Raw genomic sequence first — 19,702 nt, 5'->3', positions numbered from 1 at the left:
TATGGTTGCAACATATCCATCGCTATCGTTTTTCAAACCGCTCAAAACCTATCATCAACAAACTACAGAATGGCAACACTTATATCCGAACCAAGGAATCACAAAAGTTGTTTTCGAAGCACTTTTCCAACGGGTTCGGAATCAGGCTGCCACTGTTGGCGATGCTTCAAAAGACTGGAATATTACCACTAAACTCCAATGCAATACCTGACCTCAAGTTCATCGGTGATCAAGAGTTAGACATTGTGGAGTCCCAAGTCCAGTCCCCACAAATACACAACTAGTAGCTGATGCAGTGTCAGCTGCAAGTTCACGACAGTTTGACAAAGCCCAGTCTTTCACGTGTGCAGATTCAAGAAAGAAGATGAAGAATAAAGCAACGCCTGGGATAAAAATTAAGAGTTCATCAGCAGAACAGAGAGACTGTGAAGCGCCTCAAGTCCAATTGAAGAGTTCCCTACAAGTGAATCCACAAGACCAATCCTGAAGCGCAGAACAAGTTCAGTCAAAATAAAGGTACAAGTCCAACTCACAAATACAAAACCACGTAATATATTACCATCCACAAGTCGCAACAGTATGACAAAGCCCAGCCTTTCACCTGTACAGAAAAAAATTCTTCCATTACCTTTAAAGTCACCAATTGTTTCCAAGAGAGTTCATAAACTTATGGGGGGAGGGGGAGAAAGAACCATATATATGTGATTATGTCCTGATGATTAAAATTCATCTCATTATTAATTTTCACCACAGCAAATGTTAAGAAACTCAAAATTTTGTTACATGTTGTAATACATGTTTTAATAGCTAAGTAAGAGAATATATAGATAATTTAAGATTTCAAATATTTATTTCATAACTTCTTACGTTTTCATCAATAAAAGTAACATAATATAACACTTTAGTATGATTTGCTCAACCTCAAAGAAAAAGTGATCCAATTCGCCTCGGCCTTCCCTACAGGGGTTCTATCCCAACACCAAATCGTTATTTTTGACACCTCGACACGTTTCAATCATCACTTAATCTTCCTCTTGAAGGTTCCAGCAAAGGTTCCAAACAGTGGATCACAAATGCATATTAGTTTGTTCCAAAAGTTTTGTACGTTTTAATGTCATGTGTAGCTATGTGTGTGATTGATGACTTGTTTATTTTGTGGTAATTCATGATCACTTTAATGAAATGAATAAAAACACTTTTTTCTAATTACCAATAGTTGATTTTATTTATACGACCGGTTTTGGGTTTGAGCCCATTATCAAGTATAAAACTGAAATATGAATTTTGAAAACTCGGTCATATCAGGAGTTTTCAGGTAAGAGGACAGGTATTTGAAAGACAGGTAGTTGGGCGAACCAGGATGCCAACTTTAAAATTCAACACTGAAAATTCTAAAGTCTATCCAAATCCAAGATAGAGTAAAACGAAACAAAACCAAAGCGTGATGTTCACGTGATCGCCCAGTGTCAAATGGAAAGGGCAGCGTTCATTGGTGAATTCGCCTTCTTGGTACGAGTTCGGTACCAGCACAGGGTTGTAATCAGTCTTTTGCGTATTTGTGTGGCGTGCGTTATAGTAGTATATTGTTTTAACTTGTTTTCCAAGATGTCCAGTACAGACACTGCTGATGACACTGTGAGCTATCCTCTGAGTCCAGCCAGGAAACGATCCAAAAAAAGACATTTGAGTGTTGAGATGAAAGAAGTGATTTTAAATGTGTTCAAGGAAGAGATGGAAGAAATTGAGACATCGACTGTCGACGAAGTCGTATGGAAAGTTTCCGATAAAATTGGAGTGTGTTGCGCTTCGATTTACAATGTTTTACGGGAATACAAACAAAATCATACTTTTCCAAACCGAATACAAATCAGAATCGTCAAAGCATTATAAAATCAATAGATGATGCTGATAAACATGCAATCAGGGGGAAAGTGCATGAGTACTTTTTCAGAAATGAAATACCCACGATAGACAAAGTACTCACAGAAATAATTGAAGTTGTTTTATTGCCAAGTTTTAAGCGGTCAACATTCCATAAAGTATTGGAACATTTGAATTTTGTATGGAAAAAATGAGGGCGCAATAGTTTATTATTGGATAGAGAGGAAATTGTGTTACGGGGGAGAGCGTATTTGACCAAAATTAAATATTATAGGGAACAACAGAGAACAATTTATTATATGGATGAAACCTGGGTTAATGCTGGTCATACTACCCCTAAAGTATGAGTCGATAAAACTGTGACCTCATCTAGGAGGGCCTTTCTAGATGGACTATCCACCGGATTAACAAATCCATCAAGTAAACTTATATTTATATTAAGACCTGCCTCAATCTCAATATATAAAAAGTTACCCTCGTATTTGTTTTACTTACTTACATACCTCTTCATAATTTCAGGTAAAGGAAAACGGCTTATTATTTGTCACATCGGCAATGAGAATGGGTTTGTTGCTGAAGGGCTGTGGTGTTTCGAGTCGAAGAAAACTGGAGATTATCACGAAGAAATGAACGGTGAATCTTTCAAACAGTGGTTTTCCAAAGTTCTACCCCATCTGGAGGACAATGCTGTGATTGTAATGGACAATGCACCTTATCATTCGCGACGGTTGGAGAAGATTCCGACAACGTCTTCAAAGAAGGTTGAAATCCAAAATTGGCTGCGATCAAAGAATATTAGCTTTGAAGATTCAATGCTAAGAGTACAGCTACTAAAAATTGTCAAGGAGCGCAAGCTTGAATACCAAAAATATATAGTCGATGAGATGGCACCAGGCCAAAACGAAATTGTCCTTCGCCTGCCTCCATACCACTGCGAGCTCAATCCCATCAAGTTAATATAGGCGGATGTGAAGAATTTTGTAGCTCAGCACCACGTTCAAATTTGCAGATCTCAAAGTACTTTTTGATGAGGCTTTGAAAAGAGTCACAGCGGAGAAATGGGAGAAGTGTGTTCGGCATGTGATATCGGAAATCGAGACAAAGATGTGGAAGCTTGATAACATAATAGAGGCACAAATCGAGCCACTGATAATTCAGATTGGTGAGGATGACACTACTGATGAGGAGACAAATTCATCCAGTTGAATGATTTTGATTAATATTCCTTTTGATTTTACATAAAATAAAAATTATCAATAAGGAAATAATTACGTCTCTTTTCACATGATGATTGAGTGCGCTGTGAAAAATCCAATGAAAATCTTTTTATATTACACATATTATCTGAATTTTTTCCGTTGAACTGCAAAATTTGTGCATTTCACTCGTTATTATAAAAAAGTTTTCCTAAGTATGATATAGAATTTGCGATGAACAAGATGTTGGTTCTGAATACGACCCTGGCCAATTCTTGGGATTTTCAATATCACGTGCGTAGGGCATGTCAATGTTTACATCCACTCTATCTTGGATTTGGATAGACTTTATACTTTCTGAATTAGCAAATAGTATAGATATAGCATTTAGCATTGTTGCGAGTTATAAAAGTATTGTCTACTTTAGAGAATAACCAACTGAATTTATGGGTTGTTATCAGGAATTTATGGGTTGTTATCAGGAATATCAGGAATAGACAGGAATAGACTAGTATATTTTGGAAGAAAATTAAGTTTCAATTAAATACAGCGGGACTGGTAATTCCCAATCCCGACTAAATCCAAAATTGTGCGCCCGAATCACCTGCATTTGAGATAATTATGGCAGGAATCAGCCTGTCCGAAGTACAATGGAAGGGCATCATACTGAGGGTTAACCACCTTCTTGTTTATGATAAATCCCTACGCTAGGTAAAAATCAGTTATTTGTGGAAAAATTTGATTATGTAAGACATGATTCTGATCATTCTCAGGCGTTATGCAAGGCAGAATATGCGTGCTCCATCTAGCGTAGGAATATTGTAATAGTATAATATGTTGCTGTTACTGTTACTTTGTAAGATTTCAGATGTTTCCTAATAATTAATTATCAATCAAAATGACGATATCATCTTATTTGTTTTTTCGTTACTTCAACATTCGTTTTTTATACTGAATATGAGTATTTTCAAAACATTATAATAACTAAAAAGCAGCAGCATTTTCTACGATACTTACTGAAATTATTCCTTTCAGTTACGGTTAATGTTAATTACTTATTTTAATCATGATATGGATTTTCATCAAGTATCGGCCAGTTCTGTTCAATTAATCATGATATATGATTTGGAAGAACAAAAAAAATTTTTTAAATTCAAACGAATAGCTTAAAATAACAATTATATTGAGCAATGAATCATGAAATGAAATCACAAAAAAAAATAGAATAATAAAAAAAATATTACTTTCTGTTCATTTTTATTTTATCATAATTTCATCTCACGTTTTGAATGTCATTTCCTTATTTTTATTTTATTGTAATTTCATTATACGTTTGATTGCTCGACATAATTGTTATTTTTGGCTATTCATTTTACTTTTATTATTTTTTTATTTTTCCAGAGATTTCAAATCGGAACCTTCTTAGTCGATTTGATTTCATTTATTGATGATGTACATTTCACACCTGTATATTTTTGAAAAACATTTCGATAATTTCATTTCAGTACTTTTTGAATTATATTTTTAATGAGTTGATTCAATCAATCCTCAAAAAATAGCCTGAATACATGAATGATTCATGAAAGAATCAATACAGACAGTATAATTTTTCAGTCGAACTAAAAATCCCTCGCTAGGCAATTAGTTAAAAAACGTGAAAAATAGATATAAAGCTCCTAAAAATGTTAGTCACAACCGCAATTAATTACTGTCTATCTACTGTAAGTAGACAATTTGAAAATCAAAACATTAAAAAGAATAACTCTCATATCTATGGAAACTCATAATCAAGGGAAAAATGGCCAACTCCCGTCAAATAGTCATCTCCCACTCAACAGGTGAAGCGGAAAAAGGAGATAAGTGGAAGTAGGTACTCGAATGACCTATTAATAGTAATCTCTCGGAGGAAATAGTCCAGTCATCACGCTAAGACGATTGTGGATACTAACAATCGAAACGTCGTGAACTAACTTGGCTTGGCATCTCGTTACTTTTATACAAAAATCAAAATAATTCAGAGATTACTAAACGATTTAAATATTTATCTTCAAATACTTTGGATATCAAAATGCCAGAACAATTTCATTGTTCTGATTTTTGTACTGAGAACTAACAGAAAACTTGGCAAATGATTCAAATGAATCTATACTTTCTGAATTAATAGTATAGGTATAGCATTCAGTATTGTTGCGAGTTACAAAAGTATTGTCTACTTTGGAGAATAACCAGGTAAATTTAAGGGTTGTTATCAGGAAGAGACTAGTAAATTTTGTAAGAAAATTATGTTTCAATTAAATACAGCGGGACTGGTAATTCCCAATCCCGACTAAATCCAAAATTGTGCGCCCGAATCACCTGCATTTGAGATAATTATGGCAGGAGTCAGCCTGTCCGAAGTACAATGGAAAGGCATCATCCTGAGGGTTAACCACCTTCTTGATTATGATTAATTCCTACGCTAGGTAAAAATCAGTTATTTGTGCAAAAATTTGATTATATAAGACATGATTCTGATCATTCTCAGGCGTTATGCAAGGCAGAATATGCGTGCTCCATCTAGCGTAGGAATATTGTAATAGTATAATATGTTGCTGTTATTGTTACTTTGTGAGATTTCAGATGTTTCCTAATATTTAATTATCAGTCAATATAAGGATATCATTTGATTTATTTTTTCGTTACTTCAACATCAGTTTCTTATACTGAATATGAGTATTTTCGAAAAATTTTGGGTACAAAAGTTGTAGATCTTTTCATTACCAACAACTTTGCCATTCAATTTTTTAACATAGGACTTGCAGTTTTGCCGGAAATCGAAATAAACCATTTTTTACCCTCAAAAACTCACCCTCTCTCACTTCACGAACTCAGATCGCCCGTAATTTATATTTCCTTTCATTTTCATCATATTTTCCTTTTTTAATGGGTTTCATCTTACTGTTATTTTTTTTAGTTTAAAAAATTATCGACCCTTGTCTAAGTTGTTTCTTCGTCAAAACTGATCTCATGTTTTTGAACAGGTAGCAGAGTTGAGTTTCGAAATTACTGACAGTGTCTTCTCCAGTCAAGATACTCATGGATAATACTTCTTTAGGGTCTCCATCATCCTTTTTTGGTCTTCATAATACTCACGTAGTACAGGAAAAGTCCTTGATAACGCTTGTGAGTTTTATAGGTTATAGTAGACGATTGTCTTACATCATTATTTATCCAGTTAGTATTTCTTCTCACAGATTATCTTGTTATTAATGAAAAATTACATTAAAGTGGAAGGTAAAAATGTTTATAAAATAAGCGAAAGCTACATTTCTAGGGCCGCAAATGAAATTATTTATCGAACTACCAGGAGCTAAATATCTATTTTTCAAGTTTATCAACTTGTAGCCTACTGTATCGTAGACCGAGTGTTTTATGAATACAAAATATTATCGATATGTTTTTTCGGGTGGGTCCAAATGACTCCAAAATAACTGACTTACCTTCACAATAGTATACCCCTAGAAATTCTGAAATAGTCACTCTAACTGGAAGTAAAATATGAATTGTGATACTATTACCAGAAGTATCAGACTGGTATGAAGCAACTCAGCTTCACCTTCACTATAATAATATTCAAAAAGTGCACTAAACTCTAAAATATAACATGCCCCATGCTTTGTGTGGACGAGGAAAGTATCTTGATACCGTTGGTACCTCGATTGCAAATAAAAACTATCCAGTGATTTTCATGAGATTACGTGTGTCTTTGTGATGAGTAACAATTCACAACACTACTACATAGAAAAGAGAAAAAATGCTAGATGCCAATTGAAAGAGTGGATAAAATGAAATTTGACTTGAGTTTCGGATTTGATAGCTCTGTGTTTGTTCATTTTTGAAAGCAGGTAAACTGGTAAAGTACTAGTGGAGACTACTTCAACGGGATACTTACTTGTATTTGAAATATTGTGTTTTAGGTGCTTGTGTGAAATTTTGATGACTTGTAGGTGAATATCTTCTGAATTCTGATTTTTGATCATTAAAGGGTCTTTTGTGTAAAACATTAACATTTGGTGATATTACTATATGGGCTGAAAAGTCTCATAGATGGCGCTAGTTTCATTACATCCATCGCTTTTTCAGTTAGTAATACCCTTCAAAAAGAAGCTGTTGAAATTTCATGATGATCCACTCATAAGTTAGTGACTTATTATGACAAGAGTGGCACTACTTTTGTTATTTTCAAATCAACTGATCAAAAACAATTTCGTGTTTTCATTTAACACTGATTCTTGATGGTAAAAAAACAGTTCAATTGAAAAAATGACTTAAAGTATTATAAGCACTCCACTCCATCAGAAACAACAATTAAACATTGGTTTGCTGACTTCAAACGTGATCGTAGAGAAACCGATGGCGCAGAACGCAGTGGACGTCCAAATGAGGCAGTAATACCAGAAAAAATCTGCAAAATCGTTTTGAATGATCGAAAAGTGAGGTTGCGTGAGTTAGCTGTATAGCTGATATCTTTACGATATCAATATAACATGTTGTTTTTATATTGCATGAGTATTCGACTATAATAAAATTCTCTTCAAGTGTTTGGCCATGTTTGAACATAATAAATTTCCACTTGGAAGTTTAGAAAACGGCGACACGTGTTTCGCTATATATAATAGCATCTTCGGGCGTCACAATACTACTTCTGGGCTCTTTGATTCTTTTGTAAAAAGTTCTTCCGGTTTGTCCGATATATAATTTTGGACAAGAACCACAAGTCATCTTGTATACTATTAGACACTGGAGTTCCATCCCTATTGTTTTGAATGAATTTACCCAAAGTATTATTTGTTTGTATAGGCTACGTCCAATTCTTTGTCTTTGAAAAACGAGCGATATCATTATCACTAGAATCAACAATGAACATGATTTTGTAATTATCCACAAACCATCTTACACAGACATCATTATACATAATTCTTGTTACAATACCAAATGAACATAAACTAGCAACATTCAATAGTATGACTCACAGACTAATGACTATTTCACTTTCAAAAAGTCATTTTCAATAAGAACTAATTTTCATAAAACAATATACTGTCAACAATGGTTACGATGTGAATATTATTGACTCAATCTTTTGTAAAAAATGCAACGAACAAGCTCTGTACAAGATCTATCCAGTTTCAAAGGACGATACTATCCATAATGTAACTCTAACTCACTTTGGTGATCCTATTGATAATATCGCTCAATTTTTAAAAAGCAAACATTGAACATATTATATAGCCTACAGAATAAATAGTAACTCGTGTCAATTCATTAAAAATAATAAACGTAAACTTCAGTTATATAAGTTGGCTTGGTTCTTGTCCAAAATTTTATATCGGACAAACCGGAAGAGCTTTTTTCAAAAAAATTAAAGAGCATATAAGTTATTTTTTGAATTTAAAGACCAATTCAACATTTGCGAATAATCTCTCGACAGGGAGGTACAAGTTATATAATGATTATGGTGTATTGCATTTGGAGGAGAAAGTTCATTTGGGTCATTCAGATTTCGAAATGTAAGAGAATTTTGCCGAAATGTCTAATACGATTGACTATTTTCCCGACAATCAATACATCATATTAATTGAATTATCTGTTTACATTTCTCAAGGCTGTTGCAATTTATTATTTTTTATACTACTTACTTTCATGTCTTTATCTTATCTCTTGTTGAGAATCTATCTATCATTTTGTCAAAATGCAATTCACTAAGTTTATTGATAAATATTTTCATTTCAATTCTCTGATTATCTACAGAAATTGTCGTGCAATTCCTGTTACCTAACTTTTCGACAGTTTGTTGATACTTTATTCATATTTTTAATGAACATGAAATGTTTGTTTGCTATTTTTATTTTTAATATCAAGAATATACTCTTGTATTCAATAGTGAGCTTGATTTAGAATTTCTGGAATATTCATTCCATCATTTATTTCAGAAATATTTAAATGCTTGATGAAAAGCCGATTATGGGATAACTGTGGGAGATTTTGATGCCAATTGACTCCTTCAATGTTTCACTATTAATCGATTTGAAACTACGTTACCTTTTCTTCATGTAAACATGAAAATACATTTGCAGAACTGGACAAGCAACTCCTGAGCTTCCGTTTATAAACGAGTGAAAAACATTTCAGGTATCACCTAATTAGCCTTGCAAGACTTCAATTAACTGCAAAATGCATATCACATTATTTTCCTCCCGAAAATATAGACTAGTGTCTTCAATTTTCAGTGACATCTGGTATGAAATATTATAATGCTGATGGATACAGCAGCATCCTTTTCATATAATTTACATTCAGCCACATTAGCTCTCAATGCACATAATTGCCGAATCACATATTAAGAAAAATCTAAAGATGTGTCAGTTATGAGCTCTACTGATCTATTTCCATATCGATAGGTGTGGGCCAAGACTCGCCGAACACACACTCTTTTATTGACGATAACTTCGGACACTCGCGTAGAACTTGCCTGACAGCTTCATCTTCCTGATCACACATCCTGCATAGAGGTGTGTCCACTAGCCCCATATTGTGGAGGTGTTTCCTTAGTTGACAGTGGCCAGTCAGAAATCCTACCGTTTAGTGTAGATTTTTCCTGGTCATCGCCAGATATTTCTTCGGCGCCAGCTTCCCAGGATCGCCCAAGGTGATCCTGGCAAGATTGCATCCTATGATTCCATCCCATTTGACTAGTTCCGCAATCGTCATCAGGCCGTAGGTGCCACTGGGTCCTAAAATTCTTAGTCCAGTAGATTCCTAGGCTAAAGAGTCGGCAATGCGATTACCATTACTCCTCTCGTAGCTTTAACCCACTTCAGGATAATGTTATTATCTACCGAGGCTTTGGCTAAATGTTGGTGACACTCTAGTACTAGCCCTGAGGTTATACGTTGTCTGTTCAAGGCTAATCAGTGCAGATTGTTAAGTTTTTGCCAGAAATTTCTTTCCTGGTTATTTCTTTTGTGGCAATTGAGATACCAGCCAATTCTGTTTGGACCACGCTGGTATTTTTCCCATTCCTCACTTAACCCTTAGGATTAGTGATCTGAAGTACACTCCACATTCTTTGGTTTCTGAGCCGTCTGTATACCGGGTGTCCCACATTTTATGTGACAGGCAATATCTAGTTTGTTGAAGGAGATACACAAAAATGTTTCATACAAAAGTTTTAGGAGTTCATGAGAGATATATTTTGATATAATTGTTAAATATACAGGGTGTTTGGTGTAGGTGCTACAGACCAAAATTCCATTTTTTAAAATAGAACGCCCTGTATATCATTACATATTCAGATGACGTTAAATTCTGATATCATTTCATGTTTGGTTTTTGAAATTCGGTTACGGCGTTGTTGAGTAATTGCTTAAAATGTAAAGTCTTGAGAACGACTATTATTTTTAAAAATATCTCATACAATTATTCTCTCTGCATCAGATCACATGAAAATTAGTCAAAATTTTGGGTGTTCGAAGTAATGGTTTCAATTTTGAGTTGTGGAATTCAGTTAGGAATCATTTTGGATATGAAACAATTGAGAAATTGAAAGAGGTGTATTCGAAAACAAATCTTTAATTAATAACAATGTAAATAATATAACTTGATAAATCATTTCATAAGAATGGTAGGTACCTAGAAATAAGTCATAAAAATTGTTCAATGTGATGCCCATTAGATATTATACAGGCTTCGAAACGTCGAATCACTTCTCTCGTACAAGTCGCTCTTATAATATCAGGCGTAATATCACTGCACGCTAGTCGAATTTTCATTTTCAGATCATCCACATTCAGAGGGGGAGTAGTGAAAACAATATCTTTTAAATAACCCCATAGGAAAAAATCAAGCGGTGATAAATCTGGGGAACGAGCCGGCCACCTAATTGAACCCTTATTACCAATCCATCTATTTGGGTACGTTCTATCCAGATATTCAGTAACAACCTGTGAATTGTGAGGAGGAGCACCATCTTGTTGCCACCAAATTCCTTGTCGTTCTGCTATGGGAATATCTTCCATCAGCTGGATCAAATCATTTTCTAGAAAATGTAAATATCACAATCCATTGAGATTTTCATTGAAAAAGTAAGGTCCTATGATGCGGCCATTGAACAATCCACACCATACATCAATACCCCAAGTAGTTTGAAAATTACTTTCGCGGACCCAGTGGGGATTTTCTTGAGACCAATAGTGACTGTTATGTCGATTCACAACTCCATTATTGTGGAATCGCGATTCATCGCTCCACAAAATTTGACTGAATATGTTAGGACTTTCATGAAATATTACCTGAATACAAGCAATGAATTCAAGTCGTCGTTCAAATTCCGTGGGTTTCAAACCTTCTACCAACTGAATTTTGAATGGGTGGTATTTATTTTCTTTCAGAATTCTCTGTACATTAGATTTACTCACACCAACTTCTTCTGCAAGAGTACGGATAGAAACATGTGGATGAATAATAATATAAGCCAACACATTGATCTCTAAATCTTCAGTTCTAACAGATCTCGTATGATGACGATGCTTTATAGTAGAAGGAAATGACCCAGTTCGCAATTTTTCTACAACTCTCGAAAAAGTCATTCGTGACGGAATGGGTCTGTCTGGAAAACGTTCTTGGTATAGACGTTGTGCTTGACGGCAGTTTTTCTGACATTCCCCAAAAATTAATAACATATCAATGCAATCACTTGGACTAGACGCGAAAGGCATTTTCGCACAAAGGAATTTTCGCACAAAGAACACAGTTACTGTTTTGCAAAGAATCACTGAATCGAACTGACAAGTAGATACAATTCAACAACATTTGTTACTATGGTATCAACAAGCATAAGCTACTTGATGAAATTGTGCAATATAAAGCAATTCACCCTCAAGTTAGTCACATTCTCAAGAGTTTCAATATTATATTCAACTGATATCGATATCGTATCGTAGAGGTGAGAATAATGGTTTGTATTCAGTAGTAGTCTAGTTCAATTTAATAAAAGATATAGACTGGATTCGTGTACGAGTAAATAAGTTTTTTTGAAACTTTATATTCAAGGAAAAGTGCAATAACTCAACTACGCCGTAACCGAATTTCAAATACCAAACATGAAATGATATCAAAATTTAACGTAGCATCTGAATATGTAATGATATACAGGGCGTTCTATTTTAAAAAATGGAATTTTGGTCTGTAGCACCTACACCAAACACCCTGTATATTTAAAAATAATATCAAAATATAGCTCTCATGAACTCCTAAAACTTTTGTATGAAACATTTTTGTGTATCTCCTTCAACAAACCAGATATTGCCTGTCACATAAAATTTGGGACACCCGGTATATGCGTATTGAATTTGTACCATCTGACTATGTGTTCTGTTTTATTTGTATTTTGTAAGGTTTATTAAACACAAAACTGGGTTCAATTGCATCAGTGGTTGCCTACAGCAGAGGTTGCGCAGTAAGCGCTTCCCGCCATAGGCCCAGCCTCAATTGACCCATTCCTACTGCAAGGTTTACATCAGCCATGCACAATCGTACCATGGCCATTAACGCAACCTCCTTAACGTACAGGTCCAGAGGAATCAGACCCCTAATTAATTCCATTGCCGCAGTTGGTGTTGTGCTCATGGCTCCTGTGATGTTTAAACAAGCCAGTCGCTGTATTTGATATAATTTTTGGATGGCCGTTGCTTATGGAACTTTCGGTTCCCATGCAATGGCTCCGTACGTTAACATAGGTCTCATTATTGCAGTGTAGATCCAGGTGACCACACGGGTGAAAGACCCCATGCGCGTCCCACTGCCCTCCGACATTGCTCATAAGCGACATTTGCTCTTTTTGCTCTACTCTGTAGGTGAGAGTTCCATGTTAGCTTCCTGTCGAGGATGGTACCAATGTATTTCACCTCTTCAGAAAAGTTTAGTTTGCTTTTGAAGATTTCGGGAGGTTTTAAGCCCGATAAACTTCTTTTTCTGGAGAAAAGGACCACCTCCTTCTTCTTGGGATTGATCGAGTGTTCCAGTGAGTGTTCCTTACACCATGTTCCTATCAATATAACTATGTCATCTGCATATGCAATTGTTTAGAATCCTTTTTTATTGAGGTGATTAACCAAGGTATCCAGAACTATGTTCCAGAAAAGGGGTGATAATGCTCCTCCATGTGTGGATGTCTTCCACATTGATACTTATTGCTCTACTAGAGAGCATCTTGAGTAGTCATTCTTCTACTACCAGGGGTACATTCCTGGAGTGTAGTTGCTGGGTAATTGTTGTTGTTTATCAAACGCTTCCTCGATATCTATGAATATGCCCAGGGTGGATTCTTTGTTGTCTCTCGAGTAGACCTCCTCGGTGTATATGCATGCTGATTTGGATGAAGTGGGTTAGGAACTAGTACTTTATCTTATGTACCGCTCATATAGCCTTTCCATAGTTTTTAAGAAAAACGATGTGAGACTAATCAGTCGGAATACTTTTTTCTTTTTATTTTCAAAACAGACAACATATATGTATATTTTCGAATATCGCTCATGTTCCTTCCTCAAAGCATGGCTCGAAACTGTTGGTTTTTATTCATTGATTAGACTAATTTTCCCTACTATGAAAACCTCAATAGGAATGCGAACTGACACAATCGGACATCTTTTGTTGACCAGTTTTCGGCCCGGTTGCAAAAAATTATAGTGACCACCACACAGTAACCATGGTCTTTGCTTGGTGGGTTTTCGCCTTTGGTAACTGCCACATGACAATAAAATCCACACAACTTTTGAAAAAACTTTATATTATATTTTTTCATGTCTCATTGCGACTCAGACATTCCATTCTGAAGTAGAATCTCCGGAACTGGAATCACTCAACTGTGTGGAAAATATAAGAAGAAGTACAGGGAGTCATGATTCTCATGACTTTATGTTCACAAATCGTTCTTATTTTTTGATTTTGTTCTTATACCACTTTGATGAATCAGGATAACAAATTGTTTATTTTTTTCAGTGTATTATAGTAATAGGGGAGCCCAAGCGGAAATTTCGAGATTTACTAAAGCGTGGCAGATTAATATACAGGGGGAAACCTTGTATCCGGTTAAGTACCTCCACCAAATATGAGCCCCATATATAAGGCCGCCCGTGAAGAATTAAAGATCAGATTAGTAAAAAAAAATTGATCATCAGAAATTCTCGAGCGCGTCAGATTAAGGTAGGGTTAGTTAATTACATGCTGAAAAGTGTATATTCCAGTAATCTGACAATTTGAGAGTGACGTAAAGAAAGGGGAGGGCAGCAAAGTTGTAAAAAAATAACGTCATTTCGACATTCTCGAGCATAGCTAATTTTTTTTATTTTGAAGGAAATAATTCAAGGATAACGAGAAATATAGAATCTGACGATTTCCGCAAGCCGAAATAGTAAAAATTCGTTGATTAAGTTTAATGCGTGCAGCTGTATGATACCTTTATTCCCCTCTCCGAGTTTATATTCCTCTATTCTCTATTAACTTTTTCTCTATCTATTACTCTCTCACTCCGTCTTCACTCTGAATTCTGTTGCCATGACACCATCACAGCTGATCACAGATACTCGTTCGTGATGAAGATGAAGATTAATTAATCAACTAATTGATGGATGTAGCCGTTACTACGTGGTAGGAAATCATAATGAAGAAAAGAGAAATTAAACTTATATATTGTATAAGTTCGAAAATGTCCTTAAAGGACGAAACTACACTAACGTTAGTTACAAATAAAAGTGGTAGAAAACATAGAAAGTTTCATTTCTCTTTTCTCCATCAATTAATAAATTGATTATAAAAAATTAAAATTTTTTGAGCATTAAAAAAAATTTCTTATAAATACAAGTATTCTATCTAAAAAACATATGCTATTTCCTGAGCTTTTCAATTAATTAATTTCAATGAATTGGAATTTTTTTAAAAAAAATATTGTTTTTGTCAGATTAAGCGAATCCCTCTAGATAATTGTCAGATTATGAGACAGCACGTCTAAAACATAAAGTTAAACTATATATATATATATATATATATATATATATATATATATATATATATATATATATATATATAAATATATATATATATATATATATATATATATATATATATATATATATATATATATATATATATATAAATCTGACGCGCTTGAGTATTTCAAAATGGCGAATTTTTTTGCACATTATAATAATAGCCGCGAGTTTGCGTCAGATCAAAATCGTCAGATTATTGAATGAGAGCTTTTTTCTGTTACACCTAACACCCCTCTAGAAAATCTGACGCGCTCGATTGAATTTTTTTTCTTTTCACTTTCAACCCTTACTTACAACCACCCGCATCATGCAAACGATCAGATTGACATACGAACATTATTGAAAATACGTAGGACATTGATGCCACCAATATCTGACGCGCTCGAGTATGTCCATGCAACAGTATTTTTTTACATATTTAAAAATCTATAGCCGCTTCCCCCACCGATGAAAAGGTATATATTATTCAACATTTTTTTTTCTTATCATCTAAGCTTTGCAACCTAATATGTCTCAATGACGCTCGAGAAAATCCCCATTTTGCATCGTGGGCTCCCCTGCTATAGTTATGTAGACATGCATATTAGAATAGTGTGAGTGTTATGAATAAGAAGTGAGCAGGGTTAATAAAATACATCAGCATACATATTCAATGTCCACATACTGAGTCTGCTACCCACTCACGATGAAACAACCAGTTCAAGAAATGTATTCAATTTGATTTATTCTTTTACGCAGCGTTGTTTTGGCACGAATGTCTTCCAGCGATAAGTGGAATTAATTATTGCTCACATTTCGGGTATCATTTCTCCTCTTCTATACAAAGCTATTAAATTCCAAAACAGTAAAAATTGTGACTGGTCTACCAACAGTCTTTTTGTGTTAAACAAGCCGAAATATAAATAGTTCCCCATCGTGGTACAGTATGATTCGTTTTAAAGAATGGGACAAACATTACGACATTTCTTTCGTATTTTTTGGGAAGAGAAATCAGAAATAAATGATTTCGTTTCAATATAGGGAAGACTCTGAGAAGTTGCTTGATCTACTTGTGCAGAATGTCAGAGTTCATTTTGAACCTCGTTAATTTTTTATATCCCTGGTATGGGTTTACTGTTGATACGATAGATAGTGTTTTCGTAAGAGGAAATGTCATCTTTGAATATTTGAAATATTTTCAAAAGTTACTTATTGAACTTGACGTAATGTAGATATTTTCATGTCTGAATTTTCATGGGATTCTCAGATCGACAATGTAATTTTCGAATTTCTTGAGAGTTATGGAGATGAACTAACTTTTTTATTAGATACGGCCCTGGCAATCGTATAAACGGAAACAATTTCTTTCTTCTTATACCACAGCCGGTTCTCATGAAATTTATTGCCATTCCACCTTTTGAATAAATGAAGCACGAATTGAATGAGAAGTTTTCATATCTCATCTATGTCCATTGCGGTTTTTGACCTCTACAACTTTCGGAAGTTCTAATAAAACTTAGCATAAATCCATGTCGGGGTATATTTAGGGTAATTTCAAAAATTTAATTTACTCATATAGTTAATGAATTCGTACCTAACCTTTGTGATTGATTCATTCATTAGAAAGTAGGCATGTAGGTAATATGTTAGAGTATAAAACAGTATGGTTATTTGAAATTATCAAATTTTGTGTTTAAAAATTATTTTCTTCATTTCCAAACAACTTTTGAGTCCACAATATCCTACTTCTCTCAGAAGAATTTTTGACTAGAATATTTCATGAAAAAATATGGATTGCTCGTGTCATGGAGATTAATGAAGGCTTTAGAAAATACAGTAGTTTCATTTGTATCACTTCATCATCATGGAATATTTCTTTTTGCAGTATAACTGTAATGTATAGCGTCCAAGACCCCCCACATGAACAAAATAATCAGAATCCATCTATTAGCAGTTCAAGGTGTATTGTAAGGTGAAATTGATTGTGTGTAGTGCAATATAATTTTGTGAAAAAATGGTGTTAGAGCAGCCTCAGAAAGATATAAACTAAAATTTAAAACAGTACCCTACAAAACTGTAAGTTCACATTTTCTGTTCGGTAGATATCTTTCGGTTATTTCAGCATTTCTATTTGAATTCAATAGAATTACCGGCTTCAGTCGTTGAAGATAGAAAATATGGAAACAGGATCCCATGGTAACAACTATTTTTTATATTCATTTTGTAAAAATGGCTCGATTCTCATAGTGGGATATTGAGTACTCATTTCTATTTTTCATTCCTAAGAATAACTCCCACCAGAAAGAATATTTTCCACTAGAAGTCAATGGATGAATTTTGATCCATTTTCAATTTTCAGAAACGGTTTTTAGGAAGTGCCTTGAATAATCACTATTTTTATGTGACAATTGATTCATATTGTTTGAAAGACAATTCTTTGTCCTAATATTTCTTGCTGGTTTTTTTTGGACATATAACTATCCACAATCTGAAAAATGAACGAAGCTGAATCAAAAGTGAATAATAAAGGACAAACTGAAAAATTCACCCCAAACAGTTACTATGTAATATAAACATCGTAAATATATAGTGTGTAGAAGCCAAATGGACTAACTTTATTATTTCGGTTACGGTAGATATTTTAACAAAATCCCAAAAAACGCAAATTCAAATTATAATTTGACATCCTTCAACAGAAAAATGATACCCTTACCTTCAACCTCCGTCGAATGACAGGTACAACCCCCAATTTTTTGAATGGGAAGTATAGGCTTGTGATATATCGTTTGAAAGGTCTCTTCATTCTCTATTCAAAAATGTTATCGCTGTTGAATTTATTGCAAAAATAAAGATAAAATGAATTAAAATCATGTGGTTACCTAAATTCGATAAGATACACTCAAAACTTATTGCAATATAGTCAAAACTTATTTCATGCTGAGATATTGACAATAAGAAAAAACCATAGCAATGTTCTTTTCAGTGTCATTTCTTTTCGAGTTTGAAAGCCGTGGATTTTTGGAATTTCTTCCTGAAGTTTCGCTGGCGCGAGTGGCTTGCTGTCATTGGACAGCAAGCCATGATGGTTAAACCTCTGAAGAAGCTTTCCTCTCGCGTCAGCGAAACGTCAGGAAGAAATTCCAAAAATCCACGGCTTTCAAACTCGAAAAACAGTGACACTGAAAACCTCAGCCGTGAAAGTCTAAACCATTTTGTCAATGTTCTTTTCAGATGGTATCCTTTAAACTGTAAATAATTTCCGTGGCAAAAATAGTTCAAAACGCCTTGTCAACTTGTTATGTATGTTACAACATTAGCTGTCAGTATTTTAATTCAAGTTCAAAGTTTGTTAACTTCAAGTCTGACGAATGGTTAGAATAACGGAAATGCATAAAATAACAAAATCACAAATGTTTAGTTACGGAGATGAACCTCGAACACAACAGAAAGTCTATTTCATGAGAAATTTCCTAATTTACCGCTCAGATCTCAAGGAACAATAAGCAAAATCGAGAAACAGTTTCGCGAGCTTGGTCATGTGGGACAGATAAAAAAAGCAGCTGCCAATGCAATGAGTGATGAACTCAAATTAGATGTGATGCTTGAGTTTGGGGGAAACCCACACACATGGAGTAGACAGGCATCCACTACATTCAATATTAGCCATACATAGATAGTAAACATATTGAAAGAAAATAAAATACGTCCCTATAAAATGATACCTACTCAGGAGCTCATGGAAAACGATTTTGATAGAAAGACTTATTTTTGTGAGCAAATGATGGACATGCTAATCGGCATCATTAGATTTCTTTTTGTAGGGATATTTAAAGAGCAATTCGTACAAAACTAAACCTTCATATTTCAACGACTTAAAAAAACGAATAACGCTTGCGATAAGGTCGATCACGCCTAATATGTTAAATAATGTCAGAAGACAATGTTTCGTGGTGTATTTCATCAGTTCGGACTTCCATTGTTTAATATAATATAAATTGATTTGAAATCCCTGAAAAAAAAAATAAAAAGTTTAACCGAAAATAACAATTTTATCAAAACAGAAGACTGAAATTACAAAGAAATAACATACAAACAACAACCAAAAAAATAAAAAATTGAAATATTAATGAAAGCTGAAAATTAAAAAGTTAAAAAATATTATTAACAAACAATGAAGAATAAAAATTAGAAGATTCCAAACCAAGTTACGTCACGTCACGAAGATGTGGACCTGAAACATAGAAGAAACTTACCGATACAAGTAATCATGGAAATACTAGGATGCTGTGTACGAAACTGCTACTTCCAACTAAAAGACGATTTTTTTACGCAAGATGAGGGTGCCTGCCAATGGGATCGCCACTTTCACCGGTTATAGCCAATATATATATATATATATATATATATATATATATATAATATATATATATAATCATGGAAATACTAGGATGCTGTGTACGAAACTGCTACTTCCAACTAAAAGACGATTTTTTTACGCAAGATGAGGGTGCCTGCCAATGGGATCGCCACTTTCACCGGTTATAGCCAATATATATATAT

General features: G+C 34.2%; 1 protein-coding gene and 1 non-coding gene across 2 annotated transcripts in view; both read right to left on the bottom strand.

The window, feature by feature from the left end:
- Positions 1-19,702, bottom strand: part of LOC111505526 (whirlin) — a 112,325-nt gene that overhangs the window by 29,320 nt on the left and 63,303 nt on the right. The window lies entirely within an intron of this gene.
- LOC111505529 (U1 spliceosomal RNA) lies at positions 5,378-5,547 on the bottom strand. The gene has a single exon (XR_002722142.2). It is a non-coding gene; the product is annotated as a U1 spliceosomal RNA (small nuclear RNA).

This window comes from Leptinotarsa decemlineata, unplaced genomic scaffold (genome assembly GCF_025532065.1).
Source record: "Leptinotarsa decemlineata unplaced genomic scaffold, Ldec_3_MD MMD2_tig00000505_RagTag_RagTag, whole genome shotgun sequence".
NCBI classification, from domain to species: Eukaryota; Metazoa; Arthropoda; class Insecta; order Coleoptera; family Chrysomelidae; genus Leptinotarsa; species Leptinotarsa decemlineata.
The sequence above is the reverse complement of the archived record's forward strand: the minus strand, read 5'-3'. Positions and strand labels throughout refer to the sequence as shown.